This window comes from Ruditapes philippinarum, unplaced genomic scaffold, assembly GCF_026571515.1.
Source record: "Ruditapes philippinarum isolate M1 unplaced genomic scaffold, ASM2657151v2 ctg12679_1_1_1_1, whole genome shotgun sequence".
Lineage (NCBI taxonomy): Eukaryota > Metazoa > Mollusca > Bivalvia > Venerida > Veneridae > Ruditapes > Ruditapes philippinarum.
The window spans coordinates 33,772-52,910 of NW_026860089.1; the positions used below are offsets into that span (position 1 = coordinate 33,772).

Below are 19,139 nucleotides of genomic sequence, written 5' to 3' on the forward strand. Positions count from 1 at the left end.
ACCTCCTCTGTTTGAATAGGAATTGTCCCTAATTCCGCTTTCATTTCCATTATCCGTTATTGAATATCCCAATCTGTTAAATTTACTCTTAGTTGGAATAAATCGCTCCATTTCATCAACACATGTGTCACCAGTGTCCTGTTTTAACTCTTTCAAAGTCAAGTCCAACCTTTTCATGTGTTCATCAAGGAGTTTTAAACTATGACTACTTGACAATGATAACTCTTTCCTTTTAGTTTCTGACCTATCGACTTCCGCGATTTGAGCCATATCTTGTATATCCTTTGAAGTACTTTCATGTAAAAATTCGTCAATAGTATTTAAATCCGACAATTCACTATTCCTTTCAAACTCCTCTAAATCATGCTTAGGTCCAACTGTATCCAATTCTAACTGACGACGATCCTCTTGAATTCTCATTAACTCACGTTGAATGCGTTCATTCTCTCTTAATTCTTCATCTTCCTTGATTGAGCTGTATATCTTTTAATCTTTCCCTTCGCATAAGACATATCTCTCTCACTGTCAAGATAAACAATGTAACACTTTGTGCGAAGACTATAATAAAGCTCACAATTTAGTAATTGTTACACAGTGACACTATACAATTGTAGATTGCTATAACCACTACGTTTATCACTATAGTTGTTGGTGTAGTTTAGATGAAATTCAAGGAACAACACATATAATGTAACACAACACTTGTTCTACATAATATAATACAACTTTTATTACAACAAAGAAGGCAAATATTATTGTTATTATTTATTTGCAATTCAACGGCTACATATAAGAACAACAATAAAATTAATCTTTACTTTTTTCCAGGAAAATTCAGAATTTATAGTTACCTTCGTTTTTTTATATAATGGCACTAAATGTACACCATAGAAAAACAACAGTTTTATATTTTAATTACTAAGTGACTGCTTATACCGTATGACTGGGCAATAATTTATTATTTCAAATGCTCAATCCACTGAGGCAACGCATATACTGTAGAAAAATATCCTAGAGTATCACTTTATAGAAATATCCTTACTTGGACTTCGTACTTTAGACCATGAAATTTAGCAGACTAACAGACTTTACTGAATACCAAACTGCAAGCTATATGCAAATTCAATATACCCGTTTTACATCCTTCTATATTTCTTCAAAATGCACGACTATATCATCCTTGGTTAAAGTATTTACAGGTATGACGTATCCTGTAAATTTTTACAAAAATTTACGATGACAAAGAAAAAAATCGCGAATGCTTTAATAACGCTACGTACGATACCTTGCAATGTTTTCTTTTATAACTTAGATGCTATATTTAGATAATAAAATTCTAAATATAACTCTATGTTAGTATAATAAGTGTAACAAATAATTATTTTTTGCAAATGTACGTTGCGAAAATAATAGAAAAAAATATGTTCTAAAAAAAAACACAGTCAAGAACTCGTCTCGAACCACTGGCCAATACACCACGCTACCTTATAAGTCCGTAGCGTTAACCACTACGCCACACAGGACAATCGAGATAATAGGTGATACATCTTGTACTGTATACAACCACAAAGGAGTCGGGGGTTACAAAGAAAAGATGTAAGTGTAAACTTCAATCAGTGCATTTTATAAGTGCAAATCTTTGTATCACTAGTACATAACTTAAAATCTATCACATAAACTTATTTAACCAGTAATAAACTTTCAATTAGTCGAATCAATTTAGATGTAAATCTAACCTGAGAAAACAAAAATTTAAAGATCTGACACAATTTTATAAAGATAGAAAAACAAACCTATGTAAACAAAAATTTAGTTTGCAAAATGTAATATCAAAAAGTATAGCAAAAATGATCTATCTCAATAAATAAAATCAAGTCTTACCGGCTCAATTTTTAAATTAATATCCCCAAAAATAAAAAAATCCATACTATTTACAAATAAAAAAAACAAAAATAAAACAAATGCACACTAAGTGAGAGTGTCAGTTCAAACCAAAATTCCCAAAAATGAATGAGTCTGGTTTTCCGTGGGGCTAACTAAAGTTGAAAAGATGTGGTCCCGTAAAGTTTAGGCAGTAAGGGTTTCCCCAAGGAAACCCCTACTCCCAAAATTAAACCCCCCTATTTGGGCCCAAAAATTAAATTCTTTTTCCCCGGGGCTATAATTTAAATCCGTAACGGAAACAAAGAAGGGTACCAATACAGTTAATTAAATGGAAACCCGGATGTCCAGCCCAAATAAACCCCAAATAAAAGATCCAATTAAATAATAGGGGATTCCAAAGGGGGGGACACTGGAATACGCCAAAAGGACCCCTATGCAAATGCTTTAGGGGTATTGTCCTCCAAACCGAGACAGAGGGCGTATCCGTATATGAAAAATATGAAATTAATGGAAATCCATTCAACACAGGGAAGTTAATCCGTGTGTATACATGTTTCAAATAGAAAACGGATTCGGTCTCTTCTCTTTTCACATCTTTCCCCCTTTGGTTTTGGAAACAAACGGCCCCAAACCGGGGCCACACTTTTTTCGAATTTCGACGAGCCAGCGGGATATATTTTTAATGAGGGCCCGGGGATCATGTAAAAGGGAAAAACCCGAAAAAATAAGGGTAAAACCTTAAGAACGAATAATCCTTCTTGGGGGCAACTGGCCCCAAAAAATAATTACAAAAAAAAGTTTTAAAAAGAATAGTAATTAAACTTTACAAATTTTAAAAAAAAATTATTTTTCTTTTGGGTTTTTTATTTTAAAACAAGAAATTTTTGGAAAATTAAAACCCAAAACTTTTAAATAAATAAAACCCGGGGAAATTAATATTATTATTTCCCCGATTATATTTATTTTTGAAAAGCAAATCCAAAGGTATTGGCAAAAGATTCGATGCCCAAAACATTTGTAAATTTACCCTCGGGGTTTAGGAACGGGGGTTACAGGTTTTATTATTGGGATTGTTAGGAATGTTAACATTACCCAAAGTTAAAGGTGGTAACGAGATTTAGATCATAAAGGATGGGATTGTAAATTAAAGAAATGGACTGTTATAAAAAACCCACATTCATTTTAAAAATTTTTAAAATTTATTTTTTTGGGTAATTTTCCCAAAAATTGTGAAAACAGGCTCCCCCAAAATTAAAAAACAAATAAAAAAGACCCCTTTCTAATAAAATAATCGCGTCACACCAAAAAAAAATAATGGAGCGAAAATTTTTAAAACCTTTTTTGCCTTTTTTAATTGGGAAATCCGAAATAGTTCCACGGGGAAACGGTTTCTTCCCCTTTTTAAAGTACACTTACGCCGAAAAATTCAGGGGAGATCACTGCGTAAAGATTGTCAACAATCGTAACAACTCGGCAATCTCCGTCAAGTTCTTGAAGTCGCCCGAGGTGGATTGTCAAATGACAGGCGCATTAATTTCCCAAATAGTCGAATATTTCTAATATTGTTTTATTCTTTATAGATATACATGCTTATAGTAAGCTCCAAGATTATTTACATCTGTTTAGCGCCGAAATGATAAGAGTTACAAACATTAATTTAGATTACTATGGTTTTCTTCAGGTCGGTAATATATTACTTCACCATGGCCGAGGGGTTAGCACGCTCGCTTAGGAATCAAGAAGTCTGGAGTTCAAATCCCAGTTAAGGCAACTCATATATTTTAAATTGTTCCAGTCAAATAAACATTGAATTGGATATCAGTGTTGCAATTAGTCTTATAGCAAATTTACTACAGTTAAACACTGGAAAACAAATTGGTTTATAATCTCACAACCTTCACCATTCTGACATTCTGAGACCCAAACAAATTCAGCGCCTTCTGTGCTCTGATTAATATATGTTATAGACGTTGGTTATTTAGCTGTCACAACATATTGCTCCGTTATTTAGATGCCCACCTGTTTCCTATTGTACTAATAGATGTCGAACTTACGGTGCTTGTTTGTTTCATTTTACGCCTTTTCCCAACAATAGTTCAGTCATATAGGCGGGTAGTTTCCTAACCATCGTTCCTGGAGAATAACACCAGTACTAAACTAACTTCATCCGTGCTAAATTAACAAAGCATCTCCCGGGGATCGAACCCACGCCAGAGAGGTAACTGGATTAGAAGTCATCATTTTATCTTTCTAAAACAGTACAAAAACCTCCATAGAAATGTAAACATAAACATTGCTAGGTTTCCTGTAATGTTCGGAATAGATAGATCCATCAAAAGCACAAAACTATACTAAAAGTGAATCTCTCAAACTATGTAAATTAAATCTGTCCTCATAGCTATGTAAAACTGTTCTACCCTTGTCACTTTCTTACACCGGTCAGATTCTTACATTTTTTCTGGAAACTAAAATATAAAAGTAGCGTTTTTTTCTATATGTATACACTCGCAATCTGGTCAAGAATCCTGCGAACAGAGTTTTTAAACAATAAATAGTAAATTCTGATAGTTATAAACAATATTTTTGTTATATTTTTTATTTATGAATTATTGTGCAATCATTTAAAGACATTTTAAAACAGTGTATTAATTTCCACCACCATCCAGTCTTAAACTTAAAGATAGACTGTAACAATTATATTTATTGCACACTATTTGATGAAATGTTTGCGTAAGAACCCGATATAATAAGGAAAAAGGTGCAAACAGACAAATGACAATGTAAATATAATTCTTATGCTGTTGTTTTAGAAAATGCATAACAGAATTATACAGAGCATAATAAACAAAGGGAAAACTTAATATAACTTAATATAAAAACATGTCATATTTCTTTATGTAGTTGATGCAAGTACATATACTCGTATGACTAATACTCGAATTTGGAATACAATAATATACAAAAAACATGCACACTATTGCAATGTAACTCGATAACGCCAAAAATTATACATTTATTATTGAAATATCTTATTAAATATACTAAAATTTCCAGAACATTTCAAGACATTGAATACCGTAGTACAAATATCTTCTACAGGTAGTCATCAATAAGTTATGTCATTTACAATAAGAGCTTTGTTACGTTAATCAGTTTACATGAAACGAACACAATACCGGTATTTCTATAAAAAGGCGATAAACTTAACATGATGTTTATTATACAGTTATATTAATGTATTTTCCTAGTTATAGATAGGATACAAGGAAAGTTGTTCTACTATGTCCTGAATCATATTCATTATTAATCTTGATAAAATAAACACGCTTTTTGTGCTTAATTTACGATAAGAATTTTGTCTAATTATTCCAAGTACATTTAAGATTAAAATTGCAAACAGACCGATAAAACATCTTCTATTTTACGACTGTGAATTGGGTATTTTCATTTTTTCAACGGTTTCAGCATTTTATAATGGCAGATTTAACAGAAGTTTGACCGATGGTTTATGAAAGGTTGTTAAACATCTGCTCAATTAAGTAGAAGAGAGAATCAGCCCAGACTGTTTCGGTTGAAATAGAAAATAGTCTCAAGGAATAGTACATATGTGTTATGTAAAATCTGTGTGTACTACTTTATGGATTGCGAAATTCTCCAGTCCGCTATTCATTGTACATATCGAGACATTTTTTTAATCAAGCACCCTCATACCGATCGAAATGATCGGCTTTTATTATGACCGACATGCTTCGGACGCCAATAATAATGCGGTTCTTAACTATTGTTTTAGTCTATGTACCTCTCTTTCGTTGCCATGCAAATGTTTGCCATGCATTTTAATTGAAGAATCACAACGATAATTTAAATTGTTGTAATTCAATTGCTCTAACCTTATTATTATTACAATTTTACATTTATTGTACTATACACAAACATTCTTGAAACTTAAACAAGCATAATAACTATACGCATGTTATAAGACTTTATAAATTATTTCTAATATATTCATATGATTTTTATTGTTAATGTTTGTTTTTCCTGCATGATTATAATGATCCTTAAATGTTGTTTTAACTCGTTCCAATTTGTCCATGAATGAAAATTAACATTCCAAAATTACAATTAATCCTTGCATTTAATCAAATAAATTAAATTATATTTACTTGAAAACCCCATTATGCTTAAAATGTAAGTCACATGTATTTCTAAGACCTATATCACACACAAATTAGAGGGTAAAGAATGAATATTTCAGATTGAGTATGTGATACACACACATTTTGTCAGTCCTAAAGTGAGTGATTAGTTTCCAATAAAATACATACAGTCATGTGTTCCATTTGTGTCAAGCAATTTGATCGTTTAAACTTTTGAATAAATGTATGACTTGTTTTATTATATTAAAGCCAGCAAAGAATATGATGAGGAAAAATGCCATGAAATTGTTCATTTGATTTTTCAGATTAAAGAAGAAAGAAAAAGTGATTTGACATTCAACAAACCAATATGATGATTTGTTATTAATAAAAAATGGCGACTAATAAGGAGTAACCATAAAATACTGATTAAAGTTAGACAAGTGATGCTTCGGAACAAACGCGAACACTTTTGAATGCGCGATGAAGACATCAGACATAAACATTTAACAATGAATTTGCTGAAATGATTTTGGTATTCTCAATTCATCATGTGTCAACTATCGTTTTTTTAAAGAATCATACTCATTATTTTATTCCGCTAAAATATAATTCCGAGAAATGTATAAATATTATGTCTTATCAGTGCTTTGAGTTTTGTGTAATTAATATTGCGTAATATTATAATGTTTGATAATTATGGATTTCTGAGACATATTGTGCAGTTAACTTCTGGATTTTCATAATCCTTGATATTAAATACTTAAAGGGACGCCATGCCTCCAATATGCAGTTAGTTTCATTTATGGTTGGTATCTTGTTACCGTTTCATAAAAAAAGTACTCACTCATTTTCCATATAGAACAATTTTGCGATTGATATGATTATTTTGAATAAGTTTCCGTATGGAAGTCAAACTACTACTTTGTTTACATTTTGCTACCTTTACGACACATTACTCAGATCCAACAATACTTTCAACATCTGTTAAACATCTAACATGCTCTAAATCTATGATTTAAACATTATTGGACACATGTTTGACATATGTAAAGATTTTAATATTTATAGATTTCTTGGACATAGTGTGCCTTTAACCTTTTTAAAATTTTGATACTAGCTTTTAACATCCAATATCTTTCTTTGATAAACATCTTTTTCTTAATATGTTTAATATATTTCAATGTTCAAGTTCATTTTCATTTTTGTTTCTGATTTTAGATAATGAATTAGATATGAGATCAGAATTCTCCATAAATAATTTATTAGTTATTTTTATTACATTCGATGAATGTTCAGTAACCTAAACTTTGTCTTATTTTGTGTTTGTTGCAGTAACAAAGCATGAAATTTTATGATAAAAATTGAAAATTTAAGCTCTTTCTTTGCTATGCATAAATTTTATTGCAAGTTGTTTTTTTAAATAACAACAAAACAACAAAAACAACAATAAAAATAAACAAAGAAAAAACACACAAACAACATGGGAAAAAAACGATCTAATAAAACATATCATTGAAAACACTATTGAATATATTTAGGACTATAATTGTCATAACAAAGCAGCTTGGTTTAAAACAGCCGAACATTTTTGAGAAACTTTTGTTTTTAGATGGAAATAATAGTTTCATTTCCAATTATGTATCAATATTGTTTCTTTTGTTTGTTTTTATTTTAGTTTAACTTGTGTAACATAATAGATATCATAAAGTAATAAATGCATATTTTATTATATTATTTTTAAAACGCATTTATTCTTTTTAATGAAATACCTGAAGATAGTGTAGAACTTCTCATAAATTGTGTAACTTATCAACTTAAAGTTTAACTTTCATTATTTCTGCGTAATGCGATTGGACTATTATTGCTAGCATTTTAAGTTCAGTGTATTTATTGACTTCTGGCGAAATGATAAATGTGAAATCGACTGTCAGTAAAATGGACATTACTTTACAACTAGAGGTTGAACTATTAGCCTATCCTAGTTTTGCAACTTCTTTGAGTAAAGTTATTTTAGAACATTATACATGCATAGCAAACAGCTATCTGTTAAATGTCTGCATAATTTTGAATATTATTTCAAAATTATTAGCAATTGAAGATGTGTCATAAAAAAATATTTTGAAATAAAACTTTAGTTAAACGAGCTCTGTCTTCTTTCTGACTCGCGTTATATAATTATAATATTTACTCAGCATTAAAACAATAGATTATCAAGACACCATTCAATCACATCATCGCATATAAAATCAATATTAATATACCGCATTTTATTACAATTTGACCATCACCTTTCAATTACTTTATATTACAGCAATAATTTATGTATTTATTTTCATTAATTAATTAATTTATTTATTTATTTTTATTTATTCATTTTATTTATTTATTTACTTATTTATTATTAATTAATTAATTAATTTATTTATTTATTTATTTTCTTATTCATATATCTATTCATGTATTTACTGATTTTATTTATTTATTTATTCATATAGTTATTTATGTATTTACTTACACTTACTTATTTATTCATCCCTTTATTTATTTGTTTATTTATTGATAATTAAAAAAAATAAAAGTAAAAAGTGAAAATTTTCCTATAATTAAATGCTATATATTACTGCTATACAGTAAACGAGTAAATTACCTGTTCATTTTGTTTAAAGTTAGAAGGAAAGCAAAGGTGCTTATCTTTCACCTATTTGCCACTTCAAACAACTTTTCTATGCCCATACTGAGTTAATGGGTAATTTGGAAACACATCCTGGTGAATATAACAGTTCTATTGTTTAAGCGAAATATTGTCTGACATTTTCTTTAAGACTTCTAAGCATAGTAGTAAAATGAGAAAAATAGTATAATATAATACTAAAAATAATTGATATTAACTATTTTTTACTCATTTTAATATCATCCGGGAAAATAAATATAACATTTTTTATTGTGAAATATGAGTTCATGTCAGTTATCAATATTTATATGAACTGTGAAGTTTTATTATTATCATTATTATTATTATTATTAATATTATTGTTGTTGTTGTTTTTTTTTTCTTTATTATTATTATTATTATTATTATTATTATCATTATTATTATTATTATTACTATTATTATTATTTGTGTATTGTTGTTATCATTTTTATTTTATTTGTCACAATGCATATTATATTTTCGCGCTAGTATTTTTTTACTTAAAAAGGTCATAATTAATGTAAATAATGATTACACTTAAGGTAAATTCGATAAGTATTTTGTATAAATAGATAGCTGATTGACAATAATATGTTACTACTAGCTTTAAAATATAATAGTACATGTAATATCAATTTAAGATGACTTTTAACTACTTTTTTTTCTTATTTTTGATGTTTATTTACTACATATTTTCATTGTAACAATTTGATGTATGATGGAAAATGTTAAATAAAGTAACGAATTGTCACCAAAAAAAGAAATGTTTGCGTTATTTTATTACCCTCCATTTTGTCATTGATCATATAATCTTCATTAAAACGGGGGCAAACCATATATTAAAAAAAAAATTCATCTACATAGATACAATTAAAAGCAAAGATCATACCGAGTTTCAAGTTACTCCGACTCATCTTGAAGACGGCAAACTTATGCCCTGGATATGAAATGCACTATAAAATTAAAGGGAAATAATTTGAAAATCGACAAGCTTAAATTATGGTTCTTATGCACAGCACTCTGTAGTAATGTGAAAATATAAGCTGACTAACACATGCTTCTTTAAACATAAGTATTCATTTAGAGGGTCTATACTCGCCTTAGTTCTTTCTTTAAAGTTGCAAGGTTTAATATATATATTTTAACATATATATTGACCACTATTTGACATATGAACTATATAATGGACAGTAGTCGATAGTCAACGTGTGTGTGTTCAAGTGATAACACAATGTTCACATGATAACTTTCAAAATGTTCAGTTTACTCACAAATTACGATTATTTCCATCAACCAATATTTAAAGCAAAATATCCACAGTAAAGACTAGATTCCTCACTTTCCATCCATAAAAATGTTTACTAAAATAGTCTTTTGTCCATCACATACATTCAATTCTTTATGCAGCAGTTAAAATAAAAGCATGTGCAGTACCACACTCGCCGGTTCTTTATTAGTAGTATCTTAATAAGCTAATTTTAGAACACGGACAAATGATTTATGTGTTGCCTAGGTTTTGTATTTACTCTCCTGTATCAAACAAACTTTCATACTGAGAACCAATCAAGCATGCGTACCAAGTTTCAAGTAATTCTGGCACAAGATGAAAACGTTATGCTTCGCCTAAAAAATGCCCTATATAAATCAAAAAACGGGGGAATAACTTTTAAAACCAGTTGAGGTAGAGTTAGAATAAGATTTTGTTTGTTTGTTTCTTTTTACACCTTTTCCCAACAGTAATACAGTCATATAGGCGGGAAGTTTTCTAACCATCGTTCCTGGAGAGTTACACAAGTACTAGACTACCTTCCTCCGTGCATCTCCCGGGGATCGAACCCACACCAGAGAGGTAATTAGAAGTCATCGACTCTAACCCCTCGATCACGGAGGTGGTTTGCAAGCCCTGCTACCTTTGCTATACATATATATAACAAAGCAAGTTGGATTTTTATAATTTATTAATAAGTTACTCCATTGAAATATGATACATGTAAGTAACACTAAATAATAATAAATGGTTTACAAGACCTGGTGTTGATTTAAAGTGACTGATATCCCCAGAATGAAGCATTAATGTTAACAAAAGATAACATGTTGTTTGCAAAGGCAAAGTTTTTTCTTACAGAAATAAACCATCCAAATTACTCTAAACCAAACAATATGAACAATGTCACTATTTCTTTGTTAATGCCCCAGCCAGCTGTCTCAAAATAGCCTTTCCTTCCCTCGATATCTCAATAAGGGCAGAGTTTGCAGCCTCTAACGCATCCAGTCTTCTTTCGTGTCGGGACACAAAGTCTTGAAACCATTCAGGAGCTTCTGTATTTTTACGTCTGTGCTTAATAACTGGTGTCACTTGCTCATCAGAGACCACAGATTCTACAGGTGATAGGCTTCTAATTGGTGATGACGATCTTGTTCGAAGTATGTTTGGTGGTAGTGGAGGCTTCTGTGTCAATGTAGCGGAAGAACCTTAAATACAGAAAAAAGACATAAGTTACACATGAAAAATAAAAGCCAATCATAATCCTAATACTTATGTTTTTTACATTGACAGACATTATTATATGCTGAAACAATGTCTAAACTTTTCAAGTGAAAGATACACAACTCACCTATTGTTTTCTTCCAGTGACTATATGGACAAATTAATCATTCTGTAGTAATTTTCTCACTAGGCATAAGAATGACCGATTTCACCTTTTCACTTAAATGATAATTATCCAAAGTACTCCTTCATATATCAAGAACTTTTTAAATGGTTCATTGTAATACATCAATATATAGCCTACATTGAATTTATTTCTTAAACAACCATCCAGTAAAGATTATTGCCCATGACAATTAAGATAGCGTCAACAGGATTATGTCAATTCTTATGTGCAACAGATATTTCACTCAGATTTACATCATTTATGTACTACACTTATGTACATGGACTTTCATTCATTAATTTACACACAGTAAAATGGTAGCGGTCATATGTAGCACTACTAGCACCAACTGTGATATATTATATATTATATCAGTGATGACATGCCTTCTTTGTTTAATAGTATGTAAGACAGTTGTGTTAGAATAATGAATGAAGATTTCTTGGACTCATAATTATTGGGCAAATAAAGTTTTCAAAACAAACCTGTCGATGTGGACTCTGCAGCAGGTGTTGCAGTACTAGACGCAACAACTTTTATTGGTCTCACTGCTGGATCCCCAACCAGAAGTTCTTCCATTGCATCATAGTAATGCTATGTACTTCTTCCTCTACCACTCTTCTCATTGTTGTCGGTAATCTTCTTGTGTCTGAAATTGATACAAAAATTGTTGAACTCCATACACCAAAAAGAAACATGATTAACAAAAATTATAATATAAATATATATATATATGAAAATTATATTATAACAGTGATATCTTCTTTAAATACATTGTTCCAATTATTACGAATTATTAATTTTCCTTAAAGAATATTTCCCTTAAGAAATTCAAAAAATTATAAAAACTGTTGATTTTTTGCCATGATTAACTCCTCTATGTCTTAAGCATACACTTGAATTAAATGAAAATTAATAATTGAAATGATACTTTAATACATGGGCCATAGATGATGTTGGACAACCAAGAGTGTAAAATTTATACCTATGTTTCATTGAACAGAACTTTTCGTTGCACTGGTTGGCATCATAGCTCAAGCCTTTTTCTAACATTTTTGTAGAAATTATTTTCCAAATACATCTTTCTGCTTGTAACTGGAACATGTGAACTTCTCTTTGTTTTCCCCATACAAAGAAATCAGAAGTAAAACGACCTCATGTTTCTAGGTGATAGCTGCAAATAAAAAAATCATAAGCATTACAGGTTATTACCTCATTGCTTATAAATGATTTGCATCTTTGATATTACTTTAAAGTGACATTTTGCTCATATTTGCATAGTTAAGTTGAGCTGAATTGACTTTATATTTCAAAAGATTGACCGTTAAAATGGTGTGTGACAAACAGAAGATATTGGAAAACATTAAGGATAAAATAATTATAAATCTGCCTGAAATATAAAAAGACTTTCCCACTCTTTTTTTAAATTGAGCGTTATAGGTTAATTCTAATAGATATTTTCAAAAAAATTATTTGGATCTGAGCATTATTTATTGTTTATGGGAAGCAAATTATTCAGTGAAAAGTAATTATGGCAAATTGAAATCTAATTATGATATTCACCTGTTCACTCACTTTATACCTTTGATGGGCATAATGTCACTTTTAATACAATGATTTATACATAATCATGTCGGTAATAAATAGCAGTCCCAAAATATAATTCTATTGGACTACCACTATTTTCTTTTGGAAAAATATTAATACAGCATGAATGGTTCAGATTCAATCTTATGAAAGCATTATAGACTCAGTTTTTCTACATATTGCTTTCAATCTTGATGCATTTGTTTCAGATCAAATCATGTATTCTATAAGTATCTCAAAGAATTGAAATCATATGTATTTCTAAATATACTTACTTTCATTCTTCCTCACAACTGTTATATTCCCTTAGTCATTTGACAGATTCTCTGAAGGAGCTGATACATCTGGAATTTATTAAAATATTAACATTTGATTTCAATCAGATCTAGATTATCAAAATTTTATATCCATAAATACAATTTATGAAAATATTTGACAGGAAAAAGTATCCATATATCTGTTTTATCATAATGTAAACAACTTTAGAGCAATATCCAGCTTCTGCAGATGCAGTGATTATTGAATTAAGAAGAGCAATCAGTGATCATGTGTTGCTTGACGAAAGCCTTAATAACGCAACTGTATTCTGGTAGATTGAATAGTTTGTTTGGAAAGCAACTTGATTGTATATTAATATCGGCCATGGTTTCTTAATGAATGATAAATATATATGTGTACAAGTATTATGTCTATGTCTTTCTTCTGTAACTTATTGCCAAAATTTTTGTATATTAATAGAGTAATGATGACAAGCTAAAATAATGTTACCTTTATTATGGTTTTCCTCAATGTTCATAATTTCAGTGTCTCCTGCATCCTCATCAAGACTTTGTGAGTCTGTAACGGTAAAAAATACATAGAGTAAAAAGTATTAATATGGTAATTAAATTTTCGTTTGTTTCATTCTAAACAAAATTTAATGAACTTAATGACTATGAAATATCTTCATATACACTGAAGAGTTCAACAGTGAAAACCAAAAAATTAAAGAAATATATTATTACACAAAACTTTTGTTTTAACATTAGCATTCATCAGCATGTTATACTTTACAATGTAAATAAAGTAGGAGTTGTTTTACTATTTTTTAATGTTTTTCTTTATGTAAGCGATTTATACTGGACAGTCTTTGCGAAAAGATTAAGAATTGCCAGTCTTCCGAACTGGTAATATTTTTTTGCCAGACCGAAAAAAAACCCCACAAAAACTGCAAGACCGGAAAAGAAACAATTGTCTCTGGAAAATAGGCTTGATAAAAGTGCCAAACCGGAAGGAATTATGCCAGGCATAATTAGCATGACTGGCACGTAAGTGAAGACTGCTTAGAGAAGATCAACAATTGTTCTGTGTTGAGTAAACCATTCATTGTTCAATACATTTTCTTCTTCACTTTCAACATATTTAATATATTCATATATTTATATTTATTTATATTTAATTTACAATTGAAAGTGTTCCTTTATGGTTATATAATTAAAATCTATCAAATAAATTCAAAATCAGGGCATATTATTGTGTTAAACTGCCACTCTTGACTGGTGAACTGTATTTTTCATAATTTTTTTTCAAAGACTTGCCTACAATAATATAAAACATACCGTCTTGCAAAGTGTAAGTATCAGGTGCTGCATCCACAGAAACAATTACCAGTCCTGAAAATTATACTGGGATCCTACATATTACCGGACAAAATATGACTGTAACTTTTATTTAAAACAATAAAAAAGAATGGAATTTTACCCAAATAATTTTGGGTTCTTAATACAAGTAAACATTACTTTAACAAACATGAAATTAAACATTTGACCGTAGAAATGTGTCTTTAAAGTAGGGCATTATAAGAGAGAAAAAATCGTGTAGACAGCTCAATTTACCGGACATTGCGTTTCAAATTTTTTTAAGTCCTGAATTGAAATTAATCTTTAAATAATCAGCAAGGAAACTACAACTATTGAAAGGCAAGGTTAAGATATTTAAATAAAACAGTATGTCACTTAAATAAGACACTGCAGCAATGCTTGTTACGAAGAGGCCAATATATGGGGAGTAATTGAAATTAACACTATTAATTCAATTAACGTATCGATTCTTGATGAATCTTAAACGTATGAAACATTTTGATATTTATGTGGAATTCTTTTCTTTGTCATACAGTTTCCTTTTGGTCATTATGTAGCATGTTACAAAAACCATAAAATCTATTTTATTTACATTTCATGTAGAGATTCCTCCCATGGGCGTAACCCGTTTCCTTATATGTTTTTTAATCTGCATTTCTTTGTAAAAAGACAACAACGAGATAATTTTTGGACTAATTTTAAAATTACTTTTTATCATTAAAATATTTTACGATTGTCTCCTGAGATAACGTGGAGAAGAATTAAAAGTAAAACCTATCTAAAATAAGCCATTAAGGGCCTCTTTATTTGGACATGCGCAGAACAGATTATTCCCCCGAATGAACAGGTCATGAAATAACTAGGTAACAAAATGGCATCTTAGTAAATAAAGAACTGAATCAACCATATTTACCTGAGAGTGGTTTTGTTGTTATTTACTCAGAAATAGAAAATGTGTGTACGATTCAAACCGGATGATTTTTGAATCGAAACAAAAAATAAAGCCTTATTTGACAGGAATAGATTTTGTCCGGTAAACTGATTGTCCGGTAAATATGTAGGACCCCAGTAATGCGTTCCAGAATAAAAAAGGAAATTCCAGATGTCCTTTTTCCGGGGGTCGACCTACAGACACTTTTTCAGCAACAAATTTACATAGGGAGTGTATGTTGACATAGGAGAACAATTCCCCTATCTTTTAAACCTCCGACAAAACGCAATGCACCTGTTCGTTCTGCGGATAATATTTCACTATTTTCTATATGGGTTTATTTTCTAAGGATAATGTTGGAATCGTTGCTCGGAGTTATTTGATGAATAGTCATAGAGCAAAATATTTCTCTTACTTTTAAACAGTCAAAATTCATGCCTTAAAATTGAAGACGACCAATACTTTTTTAAAATATGAAATAGGAGGGTTAAAAAACTAATGCAAAAATATCTTTTCGGTACATGCTTACCTACTTTTGTTTGAAAAAATATAGTAGAGAAAAAAAATCATACAATAATAAGTCACATAAAATAGATAAAATAATAATGGGCTATATAAAATATGATGACATTTATCTATTAAATATGTCATCAAATTGTTAAGGACATAAATATGTGAATCAAATAACCCTTCACGTTTACTTAAAACTATAAGCATGTTTATCTTGATGCTATTGTTTATACTATATTAAACATGTAATGTAAAACATATTTTTATTTATTTTACACGTATGAATAAATCATTCAGAAATATTGACGAAATGTAATGCGTTTTTATCATTTTTCGTATTTTGTCTGTATAAGCTTTCTTTTACTGCAGTATAGCCTATTTTTCGTCAATATGCATATTACAAATAAATAAAAAAGAGGGCTGTAATAGCTGCACTCATTTTAAAACAGAGGGAAGAATATATTTGACTGAAAATTTACTATTTATTATAATTACGGTATTTGAGCCGCGTCACGACAAAACCAGCATAATGGGTTTGCGACCAGCATGGATCCAGACTAGCCTGTGCATCCGCGCAGTCTGATCAGGAGACATGCTGTTCGCTTACAAACTCTATAACAAGTACAGAAACTGATAGCGAACAGCAAGGATCCTGATCAGACTGCGCGGATGGGCAGGCTGGTCTGGATCCATGCTGGTCGCAAACCCATTATGTTGGTTTTGTCGTGACACGGCTCAATTTTATTTTCATTATGATTATCAATTTATCATATCTTATCCGTGTCTTCAACGACTGGTGAAATATTTATTTTCATACCTCTCAATCAAGTAAATAGTAGGGAAAAAACACCTTAATATCCTCTTTTCATTATATTCTTAGATATCCTTAATATTGCATACATAAGATGCGTAGATAATTATTTTTCCTGTTTTTAACTTTCAGAATTTATTATTTACAGCAGGGAAACTTATTCGAGTATTTCACTAGTGTCTTGCCAGACAACATTTTTCTGAAGTCAGCCACATCACAAAATTAAAGCATTGTCTTTCAAATTTTAAAAAGTCGAACATGAGAAATTGTATAATTATTATAAAATGATTTTTTTTCTCTCTAAATACATGATTAATTTTCACATTGTTGCATGAAAGTTTTGATATTTCACTCGTCGTGAAATATCTATTTTCATACTAGAATTCTTGTATTTATAGAAAGAAACTTAACCATCACCTATTTAAATTGAATCATCCTTTATCTTCTATAGGTAGCGGTATTAAAAAACTGATTTCGTCGTCACTTATTTATTATTTTATTTTTAGTACGATACATGTGTAATTCATTGTCCAAGATATGTTTGTTAATTGCTGAAAAATAAAACAACTAAAATAGAGAAGCAGCACTTGGTGAAATCTAGGTATGGTGTGATATCTTGTTGTATTTTTCTATTACATCAGTTTCTTCACATCAAAGATCCTTTATCTGAAAACAAATATTGAAACAACGGTTAATCGTTGTATAATACAACCTAGTTTAACTTCATCATTTGTTTTAATGATCACAAACATTTAAATGAAATAAAAGAATAAAGTAACTTCATTTTTGTATGGATTTATAAAATGTAAAACCAGATTCTGATATATATTAATATGTATTTATTAATTTATAAAAAGCTTAAACTTTTAACGTAAATAAGATAAATAAGAAAACAACTCCCATACGATGATTTCGTAGCATATGTATTTCATTCATATAATTATACAAGGATTGTATAAAACATATCTTCCTTACACTTTCCCTGTACACTGACATTTGCTTAAAGTATTATTTTTATATTCTACAATAAAATGAAACAATAAGTGAAAATTCTTGCAACATGCTGCATTAGCATAGTATAAAGTTGTCATAAATTAAAAACAGTAAGGGAATAACTCCGCCTATTTTTAATCAAACGCTTGAATCGTTCTAGCTAATAATCCAGTAAGATCCATAACAGCTGATGTAACCACAACTGAGAATTCATTAATAATTTATCGGCTAGTCGAAGTTCATGACCTCGTGTAAATTGTTTACAAGTGTCTGCAATTTGTAACAATTTTCAACATGGCTAATGAAGATACGACTTTCAGCGAACTTATTTGTTATTTTCTTCACATGGCCTATAATAGATACAAGAAAATACGCATTTAAAATAATTTTATTCTAAATGTTTTAATAATATCGTTTTAATCGCTTCATTATTATGTTTTTATCTTTTTTTGTATCTAAAGATATTATATCAATATTCTTACAATGTGCACAGATAAAGAAAATGTTACTAAATCATTTATATTTTTTAAAGAAACAACAGAGATTTCTTCTCAGTTTTTATTTCCTCATTCAAAAAAAGTAACCTTTTTCGTCTTTTGGGTCTTAATATAATCGATAATCGACATAAATTGATGTACAATGAACATATATTGCATAAAAAGTCAACTTATTAAATCATGATAATGATAAATATCATATCGCCTGAACAGAAAAACTGAAATTAATACCTTTGATTTGCATTTGATGATCGCATAATCTTTCGCTCTATTTAAGTGTAGTCCATTTGATTAAAAAACAATAACACGCTACCACATCCTAATAAATGTTGTATACATTGTACTTCTGCACATCATGTTTTCTTTACGATGAGATAGCTATAGTATCCGCTTAATTCGTTCCTGGTAGAAAAATTAGATGTAACACCTTAGTGTTAATAGAGAATAACAGGTTACTGTCTTTTGAGAAAGGGTTTCTCAAACGAGGTTAGATATGGTCCTGGAAGGGGCGAGGCTTGCCGAGCCCCTTCCGGACCAAATCTAGCCGAGTCTGAGAAATCCCTTCCTCAAAAGACAGTAACCTGTTATTCTTTTTATCATGCCTCTATTATGACTTTGCATCTTATTTTTTTAATTCGGGGCGCTAAATTTCTGAAAGTACGGTAACCACAAGAGGGTTTTACGCCAAAAAAGTAGTCCGAGGGTTTTTACCAATACTTATATAACACAACACAATTTTTGGTACAATCTGTTTTAACAATTTATTTACTGTGTATTATCATAAATATTCAGCAAAGTCAATTAAACAATACCAACAATAAA

At 29.8% G+C, this 19,139-nt stretch overlaps 1 long non-coding RNA gene across 1 annotated transcript; it reads right to left on the bottom strand.

Moving 5' to 3' along the window:
* Positions 1 to 17,299: 17,299 nt before the first annotated feature.
* On the bottom strand, positions 17,300 to 18,680 carry LOC132758840 (uncharacterized). Its single transcript, XR_009629633.1, has 2 exons — positions 18,549 to 18,680; positions 17,300 to 17,493 (listed from the first exon to the last, which is right to left on the bottom strand). It is a non-coding gene; the product is annotated as an uncharacterized LOC132758840 (long non-coding RNA).
* Positions 18,681 to 19,139: the final 459 nt, after the last annotated feature.